Here is a 17,862-nt window from a genome sequence, read left to right as displayed (position 1 = left end):
GTAAGTGAAGTAATATATTATTTGTGACAGCAGCAATTTCTAAGCCACAGATCCATTTAACATAAGTTATTATACTTATACTCAAAAATCATCCAAGATTTACAATTAGATTCCAGGAAATTGATGAAGAAAATCAGAGTTACCCTCTAACCGTCCCAGAGAATACTACTGGTTCATTAATGTCTATGTAAGTTTCCAAAGAATTGCCCAAAATCTTATGTGTTAGACACTCACATACAATAGATTGGTGATCATTCTTTTAATGAGAAAGATAATAGCTGCTCTACTCATCTCACAGGCTTGTGAGAACCTTATGAGATAATTTATAGGAAAAAGTATAAAGTGCTATTTTAATATTAAATACTATTATTAAAAATAACAGTTTCTTAAGTTGCACATATGATCAGAGAACTACAAATCTTGAGGAAGCATCTATACTATTTTCTGATAATAAGGAGACATACGAGTATATTCTGTTCACAAACCAGAAGAGTAAGTTCCAAGAGTAAGTTCTTATTATTCATTGCCAAAGTGAAAGCAACCGAGTTTAGAAACCTGTTTTGAGTAGAGCTTTCTAGGGCCTATTCCCCTTTGCCTTATTGAAAATATTTAGGGGGATGGGGTGGGTATCGTTTACTAAGTCCTTATTTTATCCATTTTCAAAAATAACAGTCGATCACTGCAACAAGTTTGCCCTGGAGTGAAGGATATAGGACATGGAGAGGTTCCACATCTGAGATAGCTGTGCTGGTTGTTTAAGACTGGTATCCATTCTGATTGATCAGAGCCTGTCTTAGACATCCTATGGGATAGGTGTCATTTTTGTTATTATCATCCCTATTTTAAAATTAGGGAATTGATAGGTTTAATAACATTCCCAAGGTCACGTAGGTAATCACAGCTACAGTCAGTGTTTGAACTCAAACATTCTGTCTCCAGGCTCTGTGCTCTTACCCTTGACACTAAGGACAAGTAGCTAAGTGCAAGGGACTGTGAGAAAGAGACATACCAGGGATGTGTAGGGGGATCAGATGAGTGGAGAGGGTACAAAGGGGAGATGGCAGAATCTCAGAGGTCACTCTCTCTACCCATCCCTCGAAAAGGCCTGGATGGGATCTCTGTAATAGAATATTACGCATTTAAGGAGCATTTGAATTGGATGGGAACTTGAGAAAATAGACAGATGCTTTCCTTTTACAGATGAAGAAAATGCAGTAACAGAGAGGTTGCATGAGTTGTCTAGGGTCACATAGCTTGTTCATTCATTTAATCATTCATTTTGTCAAGTACTGTGGCAGGTGCCACAGAAATAAACATGGCAGGTCATTGCCAGCCTTCAAGACAGTTATATTTTGGTCAGAAAACCATGTAGAGAATACCAAAATTATGAAACAGCAAAAATACTATAAAAGAGATATGAGCAAAATGTGTGAGAACCCAGAGACTTTCCCTGGGGAGTCCTTGAAGGCTTCCCAGAGGAGGTGGCATTTCAGTTGAGCCTTGAAAGATGAGTAGGAGTTTCCCAGATGGAGAACAGGAGGAAGATCATTCCAGGCAGTCCAGATGGTTGGTTGCGGGGTGCAAACTAAAACTGCTGTATCCTGACTGAGTTCAGCATTCATCTGTCTATACTGCCAGGGAAAGAAATCCCCAATCTTGGGAAGCATTCTTATAAGACTGTTCCAGACCACTGGAGAACACATGTCAGGAAAATACACATAATCGGTGGTAACTGTGAAAATTTTAAATCATTTCTACTCTCCTAATACAAGGGTTTCACATTTCTTGCTACTGACTTAATTATAACTTACAGCTATATTTAAATTACATGTGGAATATATTTTAATGTAGCTATATTTTTTTGAATTTAAAACCACACAGATAATTTACTGTATGACTGTCTCAAATTACTCTTACGGTTTTTTTTTTTTTGGTGGTTTTTTTTAAAGATTTTATTGGGGAAGGGGAACAGGACTGTATTGGGGAACAATGTGTACTTCCAGGATTTTTTTCCAAGTCAAGTTGTTGTCCTTTCAGTCTTAGTTGTGGAGGGTGCAGCTCAGCTCCAGGTCCAGTTGCCGTTGTTAGTTGCAGGGGGCACAGCCCACCAACCCTTGCGGGAGTCGAACCGGCAACCTTGTGGTTGAGAGGACGCGCTCCAACCAACTGAGCCATCCGGGAGCTCAGCAGCTCAGCTCAAGGTGCCATGTTCAATCTTAGTTGTAGAGGACGCTGCCCACCATTCCTTGCGGCATTCAAGGAGTTGAACTGGTGACCTTGTGGTTGAGAGCCCACTGGTCCATGTGGGAATCGAACTGGCAGCCTTCGGAGTTAGGAGCACAGAGCCCCAACCGCCTGAGCCACCGGGCCGGCCCACTCTTACGGTTTTTTCCTTAAAGATTTCATGGGGAAAATTATTACTATTCTTTTAAGCCTCATATACAATTGGTAAGAGTAACCAATATTTTTCCATTTTAACCTCTGTTTGGCAAAGTGTTCATTAACACTTCCTTCTAAGAAGGACAATGCGTTTTGTTTTCTGCTAGGATCCTAATTCTCTTATGAGAGTAAGACTGGCCAGACCTTCCAGGATTTAGTTTCCCTGGTCCTTTTCCAACTTGAATAGTTGCAAACATTCGTGTAAAATTTATGGACTTCAATTTTTTAATTAAATGACATTTTTCTTCCAATTTTTATTTTTTTCAGACTAAAATAGTAACTAAGTTGGTTAACTGTGCGCTGAGTATTTGTGTTGAGGTTATTCCCTGAACAACGATTCCTGGCAAAGGGAGTGAATTGGGAGTAAAGTCCAGCCTGAGCTTTGTCAGGCTCAGAAAATGAAGACTTTTCCTGATTTGCACATAGGTGCCGATTGGGCTACTAGTTTTTGGTTTCTCAAACACAGATTTGTTCTTCTGTGTAAACTTAGAAAATCTCAGAATTACCAATTCCAGTTCAACTTTGGGCTTTTGAAGGATTATCACTCAGGTTCTAGTCACTCCATTAGGTGAACTTTGACCCAGGGTAGATCGGGGCATGAACCCAGACAGTCTGATTCCAGAACCCTTGCTCATAACCATCAGGGTGTGTTGACTCCCATTGTGCAACTCTGCCTCCAGTCTAAATATTCAAGTCAAGTCACACAATACCATTGGTGCCCTTAAGTTCCTGTGTCTGCTGCCTGTCAACATCCACCCCACTCAACTCCCCTCCACCCCTTCACCAAGTAATGAACTCTTCTTCGCTGCCTGTTTCTTCCAATTTACTAAGGTAAGGGATGCAGGACGAAAGTGGTTACACACTAGCTTGTGGGCAGTGTCCAGCCTGTTCCTCCTTTTCTGTGCCTGTTCCTTTCATCCATGTTTACTGTCTTGGAAGGTGCTTGAAACGGCTTCACAATTGCCATGGACAATGGTGTCCTTCCAAAGAGCAGCAAATATTTGTTTAGCATTTACTATGTTCTAGGCATTGTTTTAAGGGCTTGGTACGTGTAACTCATGTGATCCTTTAAACAGCCCTGTGATATAAATACTATATGATCCCTCCTTTTCCTATAGACAAGGAAACTGAGTAACAGAAAGATTAAGTAACTTGCCCAATAAGGTAATAATGAAGCTAGTCTGACTTTAGCACCCATGGTCTTAGGTGCATTGCTGTACTGCTAATGTTTCAAGACATGCTTCCAATTGTCGAGGTGAAAGAATGTATCTGGGTTCCTTTTATGCGTGATGAGAAGGGCCTGCTTCCAACTGGGGCTACCCTTGGTCCTCTTGACTCCAGAGCACCATCTGTGCTCAGATTCTCTCAAATCTTTCAATGTAAACAACTAGTGTTTTTTTTTTTAAGATTTTTATTAAAATACAACTAACATACAATATCATATTAGTTTCAGGGGTACACCATAGTTATTCAACATTTATATACCTAAAGAAATGATCACCATCATAAGTCAAGCATCTATCTGATACTGTATCGTGCTATCATAATATTGTTGACTATATTCCCTATGCTGTACATTTCATCACTATGACTTAGTTGTTTTATACCTGGAAATTTGAACCTCTTATTCCCCTTTACCTTTTCCTCCCTTTTTTAAATTTTGACATTAAATATTATTTTATATTAATTTCAGGTGTACAGCACAGTGGTTAGATATTTATACAACTTATAAAATGATCCCACTGACTAGTCTAGTACCCACTTGGCACTATACATAGTTATTACAATATTATTGACTATAATTCCTTATACTTTACATCCCCATGACTATTTTGTAACTACCAGTTTGTACTTTCTAATCCCTTCACCTTTTTCACCCTGTTCCCCAACCTCCTCTCCTCTATCACCCCAACAAATCTAATACCCATCTGACATCATACATAGTTATTACAATATTATTGACTATGTTCCTTATGCTATATCCTACATCCCTGTGACTACTGTATAACAACCAATTTATACTTAATCCTTTCTCCCTTCTCACCCCTTCCCAATCCCCTCCAATCTGGCAACCATCAAAATGTTTTCTGTATCTATAAGTCTCTGTTTTGCTTGTTTGTTTATTTGTTCTTTAGATTCCACTATAAGTGAAATTACATTGCATCTGTCTTCCTCTGTCTGACATACTCCACTCAGCACAATACCCTCCAGCTCCATCATGCTGCTGCAGATGGCAGGAATCCATTCCCTTCCCTGGCCAAGCAATATTCCATTGCACATATGTACTACCTCCTCTTTATCCATTCATCCATTGATGTACACCCAGGCTACCTCCACGTCTTAGCCATTGTATATAATGTTGCAATGAACATATGGATGTACATATACCCTTGAAGTAGTGTTTCAGGTTTCTTTGGATAAATACCCAGAAGTGGGACTACTGGAATCCTTCTTGGTCTCTTGTTATAGCCTTTGTTTTAAATTCTATTTTGTCTGGTATAAAATTGCTACCCCAGGTTTTGTTTATTTGTTTGTTTCCATTTTCATGAAATATCTTTTCCCATTCCTTTATTTTCTGTTTGTGTGTGTCTTTAGATCTGAAGTGAGTCTTTTATCGACAGCATATGTAAGGGTCTCTCCATTCAGCCACACTCTTTTGATTGGAGCATTTAAACCATTTACATTGAAAGTAATTGTTTATAGATATGTAGTTATTGCCATTTTATTATCATATTTTTTATCTTTTTTTCCATCTTAAATAAGTCCCTGTAACATTCCTCGTAATACTGGTTTGGTGGTGATGAACTCCTTTAGCTTTTTCTTGTCTGGGAAGCTACATGTCCTTTGATTCTAAATGATAGTTTTGCCAGGTAGAATAATCTTGGTTGTAAATTTTTGCTTTTCATCACTTTGAATATTTTGTGGCAATCCCTTCTGGCCTGCAAAGTTTCTGTTGAGAAATCAGTTGACAGCCTTATGGGAGCTTTCTTGTAGATAACTAACTGCTTTTCTCTTGCTGCTTTTAAGATTCTTTATCTTTAACCTTTAGCATTTTACTTGTGATGTGTCTTGATGTGGGCCTCTTTGGGTGCATCTTGTTTGGGACTCTCTGTGCTCCCTGGACTTGTATGTCTATTTCCTTCACTAGGTTAAGGAAGTTTCCCATTTTTATTTTTCAAATAGGTTTTCAGTTCCTTGCTGTCTCTTTTCTCCTTCTGTTACCTCTATGATGCTGAAATGTTGGTACACTTGATGTTTTCCCAGAGACCCTTTAAACTCTCCTCTTTTTATTTTATTTTTTTAAATATTTACTGTTTCTTTGGGTGTTTACTGATACCTTATCTTATAAATTCATGATTCAATCCTCTGCTTCATCTAATCTACTGTTGAATCCCTCTAATCTATTCTTAATCTCAGTTATCATATTCTTTATATCTCACTGGTTCTTTTTTATGTTTTCAATCTCCAGTTTTATTTTTCTGATCTCTTTGTTGAAATTCTCCCTGAGATCACTGAGTATTCTTATAACCAGTGTTTTGAACTCTGTATCTGGTAGATTTCAGATGATTCTCAATGATGGTTGTTCTGTAGTTTAGTTGTAATTTTGATGTGGTCATGAGGGGAGGTAAACACAGCATTTATCAACTTTGCCATCTTGACCGGAAAGCTCCTTGGTTTTCTTTAATAAATACTTCTTAAAGAACATTCATGTCTCCTTAAGCTCAGGCAACAGTTTGCCTATACTTAGAGGTCAATTTCCTACATAGAAAAATTGAAAGCAAACAGTAAAATCTGTAATGATGCAGCTGCCTATTGCATGTGAATTGTTTTATGTTCATTTATTCATTTTTCCCCCCAACACATACGTATTAAGCACCTGCTCTGGCCTCTGGTGATTTGGCAGTAAGTTAAATAGTCCAAATTCCTGCCTTCATGAAAATCATTCTTTTTTTTTTTAATTTTTATTGGGGAATATTGGGGAACAGTGTGTTTTTCCAGGACCCATCAGCTCCAAGTCAAGTCATTGTTTTTAATATAGTTGTGGAGGGCGCAGCTCAGCTCCAAGTCAAGTCATTGTTTTCAATCTAGCTGTTAAGTTGTTTTTCTTTTTTTTTCAATCTAGTTGTGGAGGGTGCAGCTCGTTGGCCCTATGTGGGAATGAACTGGCAACGTTGGTGCTATGAGCACTGCACTCTAACCAACTGAACCAACTGGCTGCCTGAAAATCATTCTCAAACAGAGTAGTTTGTCTCGTTGGATTCATGCCTTAACCATCGCCATGTTAGAAGGGAGTCTATGTTCCACATTTGAATAATTAAATAGCCATACAGCTAGCTTCGTGGGCCTATAATCTGTGCTGTTCCACATGGCCCTTGGCTTAGAACAGGATATTTGTTTAATGCTCTGCTATCACCATCTTGGAATTCTTACAAATTTGTGAATAATGGTCTTGCATTTTTATTTTGCACTAAGCCCTGCAAATTATGTAGCTGGTCCTGACTGGCCTATTAGATCTCCGTGCTTGAAAACTGAAACTGAAGACTGCTTGCGACCTTGTAATGGCTGTTTCTCCATCCACATTTCAGAGCTCTCTGGGCCAAATTTCATCAAAAATTAAACTCAAGTTCCCAAGATGATGGCTGCAGGGTTACTTCCTCCTTCCCAATCTCACTCTAGATATCCTGTATATTTGTAGTTCATCAGTTGGCTCCTGTGACTCTGACAACAATGATCACTTAAGACATGAACTTGCATAAGTTGTTGTCTAATAAGAAAATCAAACTAAACTTAAAGAGTAGTACCTCACCCCGAACTATTGGCTTGACGGTTTTTTTTGGCTCTCCACTTGCAATCCATTGACCCTCTCTTTCCCTTATTTCTTAGATAGTGATGTGAAACGGTAAGCTGTTTGTGTCTTGTATACCATATGGGCCTAAGGGGTGTGGCAGAATTGGAAATAGGAATACCCATGACCCTGCTTTTGGCCAGATGGTGATGTAGATTCTTCCATGACCTTTATACCTCCTCAGTGTCCATGACTCATTTGCTCTTTCTCCTTTTTTAAAAAACTTTCTGGAAAAGAAATACAATCAACTAATTTTTATCAAAATGCAAGTGACCAGGAAGACTTAACGTGCACCTCTTCTTGTGATATTTCAATTTTAACTTAGTGCTAAACCCATTTGATCGTGATCAAGGATGAAGAGCTGATTGGAGAATTCTAGTCCAGTCAGTAGGAGCTGGAGGCTGCATAGAGAGGGACGGGGAGGAGAGGAAAGCAGAAGAGAGGAGAAATCTTTCCACTGCTCCTGACTTGTTCAGGAGTGGTCCTGAAAGATCATTCTTGCTTGGAATAAAATAGAATGGCTTGTGCTTTTGAATGTGGAGGCTGTATACAACATAAAAGGGGAAACTGAAACTAGGTCATAGATCTCAACACGCAAAGAAATAAGTAAATGTTTCAAATAGTAACTGGGGCATAAACATCTTTGTGAATTAGTATGGAAGGAGATTCATCCTGACAGAGCCCCAGTTTACACTTTTGTGATTGTTCTGACTCAGATTGTTCTTGAAGTGCTGGCAAGTCAATCCACAGGCTTCTCTTTTCCCTGATTGTTTGCCTTCCCTTCCTATGATTCCCGCCTGTTGCTGGCTGGTAAATTATGTCTCAATGTTGCTTTTGGTCTTTTGGAAGCTATGCTTGCCATTTTTAACTAAAAACAAAAACAAAAACAAAAAACTAGCACAAAAAAGTTGACTATGATGGACCAATAGTCAAGGACTATACATCACAGGGAGACAGGCATCTTCAGTTAATTCAACAGACTCAGCTTGCTGGACAGAGTTCCTGGGAGCAAATGAATTGGAGTATCATGAACTTGTTTTCCCCTATGATTTTGTTGTGTAAGTTTAGGCAAAGTGCACCTGTGGTGAGAGGCTCTAGAAGAGAGGGGATAAGTGTCATGGGGCTGAATTTGTTCACTGAGCTTGGAAAGATCCTCTGGGGGAGTAGAGGAAGCAGTTGGAAGGATAGAGGGAACAGTAGATGGTAGAGAACTGGAGTTGATTTGGGGAGCCAAACTTTCTCCTTTACTATAAGCGAAGCAAGGTGCATAGGACCAAATAACACAGCTATGAGAAGAATCCTTGCCTCAGCTCAGGCAGACTGTTAATATAGCGGGACTTCCCATGAAGAATGATGTTGCAAGTGTCAGGAATGAGGGACAAGTGTCAGGGATGAGGCATAAAGATAAAATTACATAATGTATTGGACACAGTATTTAGTAATTAAAAGAGACTGAAAGTCATATGATTTTCTTTTTAGACCTATAAAAGAGAGGCAAATGTTAAAATACGGATAGCATCAAAAGACAGATTCAAAACAGTCCTCCCAAAACCTCATGTACTCTTTGCGGGTAGCCTCGGTCCTAGTTCCTGAGTGGAACAGCAGCACGGTCCTGCTCAGGGGGAAGAAGGCAGGGGTTTGATGGCAACGGTGATGTCTGGAAGGTGTTCTGGCAATGCAGTGGAGAAAATGAGCAGGTCACGCATGGCAGAACAAAAAGAAATGCTTCCCTGGGGTTGGCCTGTTCACTAAGCAGGAACATTGGGGTAGGTGGAGTAGCGTGGCTGGGCAAGAATTGTAGGGGACATACAAAATCCCTAGACACCTAGGAATAAAATAGACCCCAATCTTTAAGACCTGGATGTCTGGAGCTCACTTAAGGCAAGGGTCAATTTGGGAGCAGAAGTTTACAAAGTTGGAAAACATGTGCCATTCATATTTTGGGGGAAACCATATCATCCCCAATCTGTTGATCTGAAAAACACCAATTATACAATTTTTTACCATATGTTTTTTACTATCAAATGAGAATAATAAGCTCAAACCGTTCTCCTAAGACAATGTATAGAAAATGCTTAGCAGAAATTTGTTACTTAGAAAATTTTTCCATAAATTTGAAATTTAATGCACAACTAAACTACAAATCAAAACTTGTACTTCCCCCTTTTGTCAATAAGGAAAACCCACTTGGGATGCAGATAGATGCAGAATTAGTACTACAGTTCTTCATGAAATAACTAGGACTTGGCAAGGTATTTTGACAGAACTGGGTGACTAACTGTATATGGGGGATAAGGGAGAGAGAAAGCAGAAAGAAGAGCCAGTTTGGGGGAGAAATAGTGTTTGGTTTTGGACATGACATAGTTGAGCTGATGGTAGGCCATACATGTGGAAGCTTCCAGCAGGGCTGGAGGGAGATCCAGACTAAAGCTATAAATGACAGTCATTTGTTTAGGAAGTGGTCACTAAAGTTGTGAGAGTGGGGAGCCAAAGAGGACAGTGGAGGTCAGAATATTGGAGACTGCCACAATAAGGGGGCAGAAGGAGAATGAAGTGTAGACAAAGGGTATTGAGAAGGTGGCTTTGAGAATTGAGGGAAAAACCACACTATTGCTGTCTCTGAAGGGGAGAAATAAAAATTGATTGATAGCATCAGTAGATTGACAAGGAAAAAAGTTTTTAGATTTTGGCAAATTGAATTCATAGATGACCTTTAATGTTACAGCTTCATTAGATTTCTAAGAATGAAAGCCAGATTGCAAGGGGTTGGAGCTTGACTGATTGTGAAGAAAGTCAGGGATGATTTTCTTTTGTGAGGTTTGATTTTAAATTCTAGTGCCAAAAGGCAAAGATTAAAGGTCCGACTCACAGAATTAGGTTTAAAATATGCTGTGGGGTTTCTTGAAAGGCAGAAGAGGAGCTAGACTAGCTGCTCTTCGCAGCATCTCAGCAGCTTAACTAGCATTTACTGAGTACCAATTGTACGCCAGAGTCCAGAGTGTTTAAAGGCATACAAGATGGTAAGTCCCCATTTAGTAACAGAACAGAGAGTGAGACAGAAAGTTATCATTTAAATATACCCGATCACTATGACAATTGCAAAATTGCTTAGAAGAAGTAGTCATTTAAAGGTTGTTTTGGCAGTGTTTGGCATACAGTTTTTGTTCTAAATGAGTGGATGTTAGTTAAATAAAAGTATCAAATGAATGAATGAAAGATAGTTCATGAAAATTTCCTGGAAGTGGAGAGTTAAAGAAGTAGCAGCATAGAATGTATATGTGTGAATATGTTACAGGTGGTGGTGGGAGGTGGGGTTCAGTAGAAAGAGAAGCGTAGCTCCAGGGATCTGGGCAGCTTGGCCCAAGACTCAGAGGTGGTGGAGTGTAGAACAGATGTAGGAAAGCATCAGAAAGGCAGCTTGGTGGAAATGCAGCCTGGGTTTTGGATAAGTGAGACATGGAAGAGAGCAATGAAAGTGCAGTGACCTTGTTCACGGCTAAGATTGTGATGACCGTTGTTTGCAGTTGGATTTCTAATTTAGGCACACATCCTGGCCAATTAGCCTGGCTCTTCTGATGCAATTTTTACTCCACTTCCCTGTCCTAGTAGCCTACAGAAAGCTTGGCACAGGGTAAGAGAGATGAGAATAGATCCTTGGATACAGGAAAATTTTAGAGTAAGCAGTAGCATCATTTTCTGAAAAGATGGTACTTTGTGCAGCTAATAAGGCACAATACATTAGGTTTGTGAACATTAGTCAGGCAGAACTCTGGGGCTTAATTTTAAAACAAATGAGCAAAGAAATGTTATTATAAACATGAACTGTTACCACCTAATCCTGTGTCCTGTTTAACAGATATACAGAAGGTGCCAAAAAAATGTATACACATTTTAAGAAAGGAAAAAAGTATTAAAATTGTAATATTCAATATATACTGATAACAAAAGATGGATACACGTCACGTTTGACTTCTGCAATGACAAGCGGTGCTCAAAGTGGTTACCATGAGTATCCAGACACTTGTGATTATGGCGAACTACTGCTTGAGCAACATTGACCAAAGTGTCCACTTGTACACATTTCTTTGGCACCCCTGGTATTGCCTTTTATTTTGTGACAACAACAACCACAACAAAATGCTATTGAAATCTTCCCTAATCTCTCATACATACTTCAATTTTCCCCACCAAATTAGCTTAATGGAATTAATGACAAAAGAAAAAGGTACATGTTTTTACATGACAAAGGAATTCTAGCGGCAATTGTTTCATGTTGATGTCAGATTGCTTTGTTTACACTACTAAAAAAGGAAATGTTCATGGGACACGTAATATATGGTCTTCTCTAACTGCATTGTTTCTCATTGATAACATTTTAAAGGGGTGCACAACAGGATAACAGAGTTCAGATCCCAATTCTGCCATTTACTATTGTGTGATCTTGGGTGAGTTACAGTTACTTTATCAGTGGGGAAAAGAGTACTTACTTTATAGGGATATTATAAGGACCAAATGAGTTAATACATATAGAGTACTTAGGAAAAATCTGGTCCTTAATAAGTACCCCATAAATGTAAACATAATTATTTAAATAAATGTAAATGTAAAATGTATTATTGAAGGGCTTGATTTTACTTAATCATAGCAGATCCATTTATAATTCTCTGAACATTTCTTTATTAACATCTTTATTGACCTATAAATTCAATACCATAATTTATATACCATAAAATTCACCCTTTATTCTCATTTAGTGATGGATCTTCAGGAAACACTATTCATCACTGTCTTTACATATTTGGACAGCGTTAAGCATAAGTTTTGCCTTCAGAAAAGGGGGAAATAATCTCAGCAGTACTGTGGAAAAGCTTTTCCTGTAGACTAAGGAAAGGATAATGGTTTGCTAATTTTAATACATTTTATAAAAACTTTTTTGCCCTCTAGTTCTATATTAGGAGTAGTTTACATTTCAAAATTTAATATATGGATTTATGGGATGTTATGTTTATATTGTATATGATTGATACTGTTTCTGGGAAGATATAATAGAAATTAAGCAATATGAAAATTTTTCTGAATTATTCATAACCAGCCAGTTTATAAAGTGACCTGATATTTTTTCATTAAATTTCTTGCCTCTAATTTAGGGGTTAGCCTACAGCGAGACTTACCTTTCCATGTCCATATAAACTGTCCTCTGAGCATTTGAAACATTTAAAAGCTTTAGACATTTACCTGATACATTTGGAGTACTTAATATCATTGATAATCAGTATTTAAAATGGCATTTGTCCTTTTCATAGTTCAGGAAAAAATGGTGATGCTGTCTTTAAGTTTTTAATTTGTATGGTAGGCAGAGTAACGCCTCTTAAAATGTTTACATCATAATCCCTGGAACTATTGAACATGGTACATTATATGGCAAAGAGAATTAAGATTGCAGATGGAAGTAAGGTTGCTAATCAGCCAACCTCAACACAGAGAAATTATCCGTGTGAGGCCAATGTAATCACAAAGGTCCTTAAAAATGGAAGAGGGAGACAGAAGAGATGATAGAGTCAGAGGAAGAAATAAGACAACAGAAGTGAGCCAGAGTGATTTGATGTGAGAAAGTCTGGACCTGCTGTTGCTGGCTTTGAAGATGGGGAAAGGGCACCAGAGCCAAGGAATGTGGGTAGACTCTAGAAACTCAAAAAGGCAAGGAACCCCAGATGGGAATACAGTCCTGCCATCACATTGGTTTGAGGCCTCTGAGACCCATTTTGAACTGCTGACCTCCAGAACTGTAAGATAATAAATTTGTATTCTTTAAAGCACTAAGTTTGTGCTAATTTGTTACAGCAGCAAATAGAAAACTAATACAATTCATAAATGTTCAGTCCAGTTTCTCCCATTTGGTACCATTCTAGCCAATTGAATGTGATGAGAATCATTGGTTTTGCACATCTCACAAGGCTTATGAATCTACATTCTGTCCCAGGACCACAGCTGGCAACCTTTTTGATATTTATTTTTTCATCTGTTATAATCCAGTCAATCAAGAGCCTTTTTGCAGTAGCGAATGCTGTTTTTATCATTGGCGACTCTCTATAAGCTGCACAAGGACACTGAAAGTTAAATTCTTTTAAATTTACTTGCCAAGTGTCACTTAATTAATGATGATTATATTCTCCAGGGGTGTTTCCTGGTCTCTTTTGATAATATGGAGGATGTCACGTCATGTATTGGTGAAAGAGAACCTTCCTTTGTTCTTTTTCTGGGCAAAGCTCCTCCCAATTGACATCACAAGGTCATTCTCCTCACAGTTACTGAACCTGGCACCGCTGTTTGGCTCAGGAGTGGGCAAAGATCCAGCTCTTCCCTGGTACTTCTGAACTTGGGGCCTGAGAACACATGTTTAGGTGTTAAGTGTTAGTTAAGCAAGTGTTGAGTAGTGAAATACCAGGGGTAGGAGCAGTGAGGTGCTCAACAGAGAGAATAAGACGTAAAAGAGGAGCAGAGAAAAGTGAGTGAGCGGGAGAGCACAGTAGAGAAAAACCTCACAGAGTTTGAGTTCTTGGTGCCACCTGTATGTGAGGCACAGCTGAATTGCAGGCCTTTGTAAAGTCTATGTATATGAGCAAATAAAGTTGTGTTTTTTGTTGTTTTGTTTTCCTAACGTTGTATGAGTTAGTTGGGTTTCAGTCACCTGCAAAGAAAAGAATCCTGATTAGTGCACTTGGTGGAAGAGTACTAAGACTCGATAAAACTCAAGTTTGATTGATCTTGCTTCGAACCATGGGTTAGGGGATTCCCTATCTGCTAAGCATGCCACCAGGAAATTGGTAAGTCATTTATGCGTTCCTTGGAAATTTTACAAAATCTTTTCACAAGTCAATTTTATTCTGGCATCTTGTATGCAGTGATTCTCAAAGAGAGTTTTACAGAATGATATTTAATCAAAAGATCTACTTAAAAAATAAGGGTACAAGGATAAAAACCTGGGATATGCTGAATGCTATCTCTTGGAGAGTCATAATATAGATTAGAGGCTCTGAGAAGTCCTGCATTTAATAAAACTGATCAGATAGTTCAGAAAAATAACTAATAGATTGTAAATGTGTAAAAAATGTTCAACGTCACTTATAATAAGTGAACCCAAATTTAAACAATTCTATTTTAAGCAATACAGTGACAAATACAAAAAGTTATGTTACTACACTGTTTGGAGTAGGATTTGAGAAAACAGGAATTTGCACGCATTATTGAAGGCAGAGTCTGTTGCTATATCATCTTTGGAGGGCAACTGACAATATTTGTGACAAAAATGCACACATACTTTGAATCCCCCACCAGTCCACTTACAGAATGTGCCATTCCACTTATAGATATGCTTCTGCATTTGCATCAGAGTATTCATTTCAGGTTTTTTTCTTAGTAAAAGACTCAAAATAACCTAAATGACGACCACATTAGATTGGCTATATTGCACTGGTTGTATAAATTATGATTCATCCATATAGTGGAATATTATGTGGCCATTAAAAAAATGAGATAGATCTAAATCAAGGTTTGTCAACAGCAGCACCATTGCTGTTTTGGGGCTGGATAACTCTTTGTTGTGTAGAGGGTCCTGTGCGTTGTAGGGTGTTTAGCAGCATCCTTGAACTCTAGCTCTTAGTTTTCAGTATCACCTGCACCACCCTCCAAGTGTGACAATCAAAAATGTCTCTAGATGTTACCCCTTGCTGAAAACTACTGATCTAAATGAACTGTTATTTTCCCCAAAATATATTAAGGGAACAAAGGAGGAGGCAAATGTGTGCTTAGCGTGCTACAAGTTGTGTAAGCGATGTGCCTATATTTGTCTATATCTTGATTAAATAAGATGCTTATAGATGTGTACAGTAGCTCTGGAAGGATACTCAACAAACTGGTAACAATTCTTGATTCTGTGAAGAGCTGGGGTCAAAAGGTAAAGTGAGAAGAAACCTTACTTTTCATTTTATGCTCTTTTCTACTGTTTGAATTTTTATCATGTATATTCATTATTTTTTAAAGAAGCCTAGAAACTGGTTTAACTTTCTTTAATCCAACAGTTCCCAAATTGTATAATTCTATAATTTTTCCCTCCTGAATAACATCCAGAATGCACTTTGGGAAACATTTCCTCGGTTCACTTTCCTTGTATAATTTTAAAAAATCCAATAGTTTTCTTGTTTAAGTCTAGGAATGTACTAGTTTTAGATGACTTTGATCTGAGGACTACAGGGAAGCCCATTTTACAAACTTGACTTAAGCAGAACCACTGTAATTGAGCTTAGTTATGCCAAAAGTCTAAAAGTTTATTAGTCTTGCCTGCCTTCCAAAAAACTCTGCTGATGCAAATAAAGCTGTTCTTTCCACAGAGCATTCACTTTTAGCTGACCTATTTTTACCCCCTTCCGCTGTTTCCTATAAACCTGGCTTCCAGTTGTTTTGTGTTGATATTTGCTTGTATTCTTGCTAAACTCTTTGCTGTTTAAGACTGGTAATGGTATGGTGATGGTGGTTACTTGTTAGAATAAGCATTTAACTGAGAGGATAGTCTCTAGTACTGTAAAAGGCACTTTGTAAACACTATCTCTGTTTCTTACAACAACTTGGCAAAGGTGATATTCTTGTTCCCATTTTATTGATGAAGAAACTGAGGTTCCAAAAGTGACTTGGCCAAGGTTACTCAGCTTTGATGGGATGGATCCAGGATTCAAATCCATGTCTGTTACCCTCCAAAAAGCCTGCACTCTTTTTACTTAATTCTGATTCCTTACTCTATTCTGCTGTTCTATTCAGGCCTTCTGTTTCCTCAACAACTGTTTTTCTGCTACTTTAAATACATCTCAAGCAAGAATTTTTCAATTCCACAAGGATTGTGCTAAAGCAATCAGAGGTTGATAAAAATGCTGCTAATGTATTCCATAACAAAGCTGTATTGTAAGATTCAAGTATTATTCCTTATCATCTGTTATATTTTGAAACAAATTTGCAAGAAAACCCCGCATGGTTTGAGCCCATTATTTTAATCTCAGTTGAAGAGATGCAACTGCCCAAACTAATTAAATTAAAATGCAATTTAGACTTGAAAGAGTTGCATGTCTAAGAGAATAAAATGTACAATATCTCACATATGAGTTCTAAATATCCCAGCTGTCTCTGATACATCTGAGTGTCTGCAATTATTTGCAAACGGAATTGTTCCCCAGAATAGGGAGGATTCATTCATCTCTGCATTAACTAATATCGACCAAATAGTCATTGTCCATCCAAATTTGTGTAACTTTCCAAACGGCTGAGATACAAATGCCTTTTGTTTAGCAACGGAGGACATCAACCAAGCTAATGTTAATAGTTTCCTCATCCAGTTACATTTAGCAAGACACGTAGTCAATTAGGCTCTTGTTTAAGGCCTTGGGCATAAAATGAGCATTTTTCAGCAATAAGTTTGGCAGAATTTCTTGCTTTTGAGATCCCTGAAGCAACCTGTTAAAAATCAGTAATTAGATCATTTTCATTGTGTTTCTTTTAACTTCCGTTAGCAGTGTTCAGCTATTTTAGTCATCTTTTTAGACTGCATAATTCGTGTTTTCCAAAGTATCTTTGGAGGAAGGTAGTCCAAGAGGTAGTCTGCAATAAAAGAGTTTCATAATCAAATAAGTAGCCTATAGCTCCCTTTTTTGAATAGTGCAATTTGCATAAATAAAACAAAAGCTCTGAGATCCTGTAGTAAAGAAACATGTTTAATTAGTTTTAGTCTAATTGTTTTTTAAATCTGTTTAACCACAGACCATCCACTTTTCTCTCTCCCCACTCACCCACCTCTCTCTCTCTCGCTCTCTCTCTCTCTTCCTCTCTCTTTCCTATTAAATCACTCAGTTATTTCCCTTTGGAAAGCACTGACTTAGGCCATTGCAACATCAAGAGGATAGTTGACTTCCTAAGCCCTTCTGGTAGTGAGAACAGTGGGAAGTTTGGGGGATGCAAATTCACTGAAACACAGGCTTCAAGTGAGACTCATGGCACAGCGCCTGATACATAGGTTCTCACTAAATGGTCACTGAATGAATGGCTCCTTCTTTTGAAAAATAAACATAATTTAAAAAATTAGTTTTAGAGTTACAACAAAGTTATGAAACCCCTGTAAACAGTTTCCCCTGTATTAGCATCTTACATTAGTATGGTAGATTTGTCACAGTTGATCAACATTGATGCATTATTATTAACCAAAATTCATACTCTATTCCGGTTTCTTTAGTGTTTACCTAATATCCTTTTCCAGTTCCAAGATTCCATCCAGGATACCACATTAACATTAGTTGCCATGTCTCCTTAGGCTCCTCTTGGCTGTGACAGTTTCTCGACCCACCTAGTTTTTGTGACCTTGACAGTTTTGAGGAGTACTGATTAGAATGATTCCTCTAAATTTCCTCCTTACACCCTTTACTATCTAATTGGGTGCCCTTTACAGTTTTTGCATAAACTTGTGAACAAACTCCTGCAAATGGAAAATGTGGGGCCCCTGAACTGGGAGAGCCAGGAGCACAGCAAACGATAAATGAACC

General features: G+C 38.1%; 1 long non-coding RNA gene across 1 annotated transcript in view; it reads left to right on the top strand.

The window, feature by feature from the left end:
* The first annotated feature begins 3,159 nt into the window (after positions 1–3,159).
* LOC148757849 (uncharacterized) overlaps positions 3,160–17,862 on the top strand; it is a 29,959-nt gene continuing 15,256 nt past the window's right edge. Inside the window, exon 1 of the long non-coding RNA XR_016021633.1 lies at positions 3,160–3,270. This is a non-coding gene — a long non-coding RNA (uncharacterized LOC148757849). The remainder of the gene's footprint in view (positions 3,271–17,862) is intronic.

The sequence above is a fragment of the Rhinolophus sinicus genome, chromosome 6 (genome assembly GCF_057876585.1).
Source record: "Rhinolophus sinicus isolate RSI-liver-muscle chromosome 6, RSI-T2T, whole genome shotgun sequence".
NCBI classification, from domain to species: domain Eukaryota; kingdom Metazoa; phylum Chordata; class Mammalia; order Chiroptera; family Rhinolophidae; genus Rhinolophus; species Rhinolophus sinicus.
Note: the sequence above shows the minus strand (reverse complement) of the source record. Positions and strands in the feature narration are given on the sequence as shown.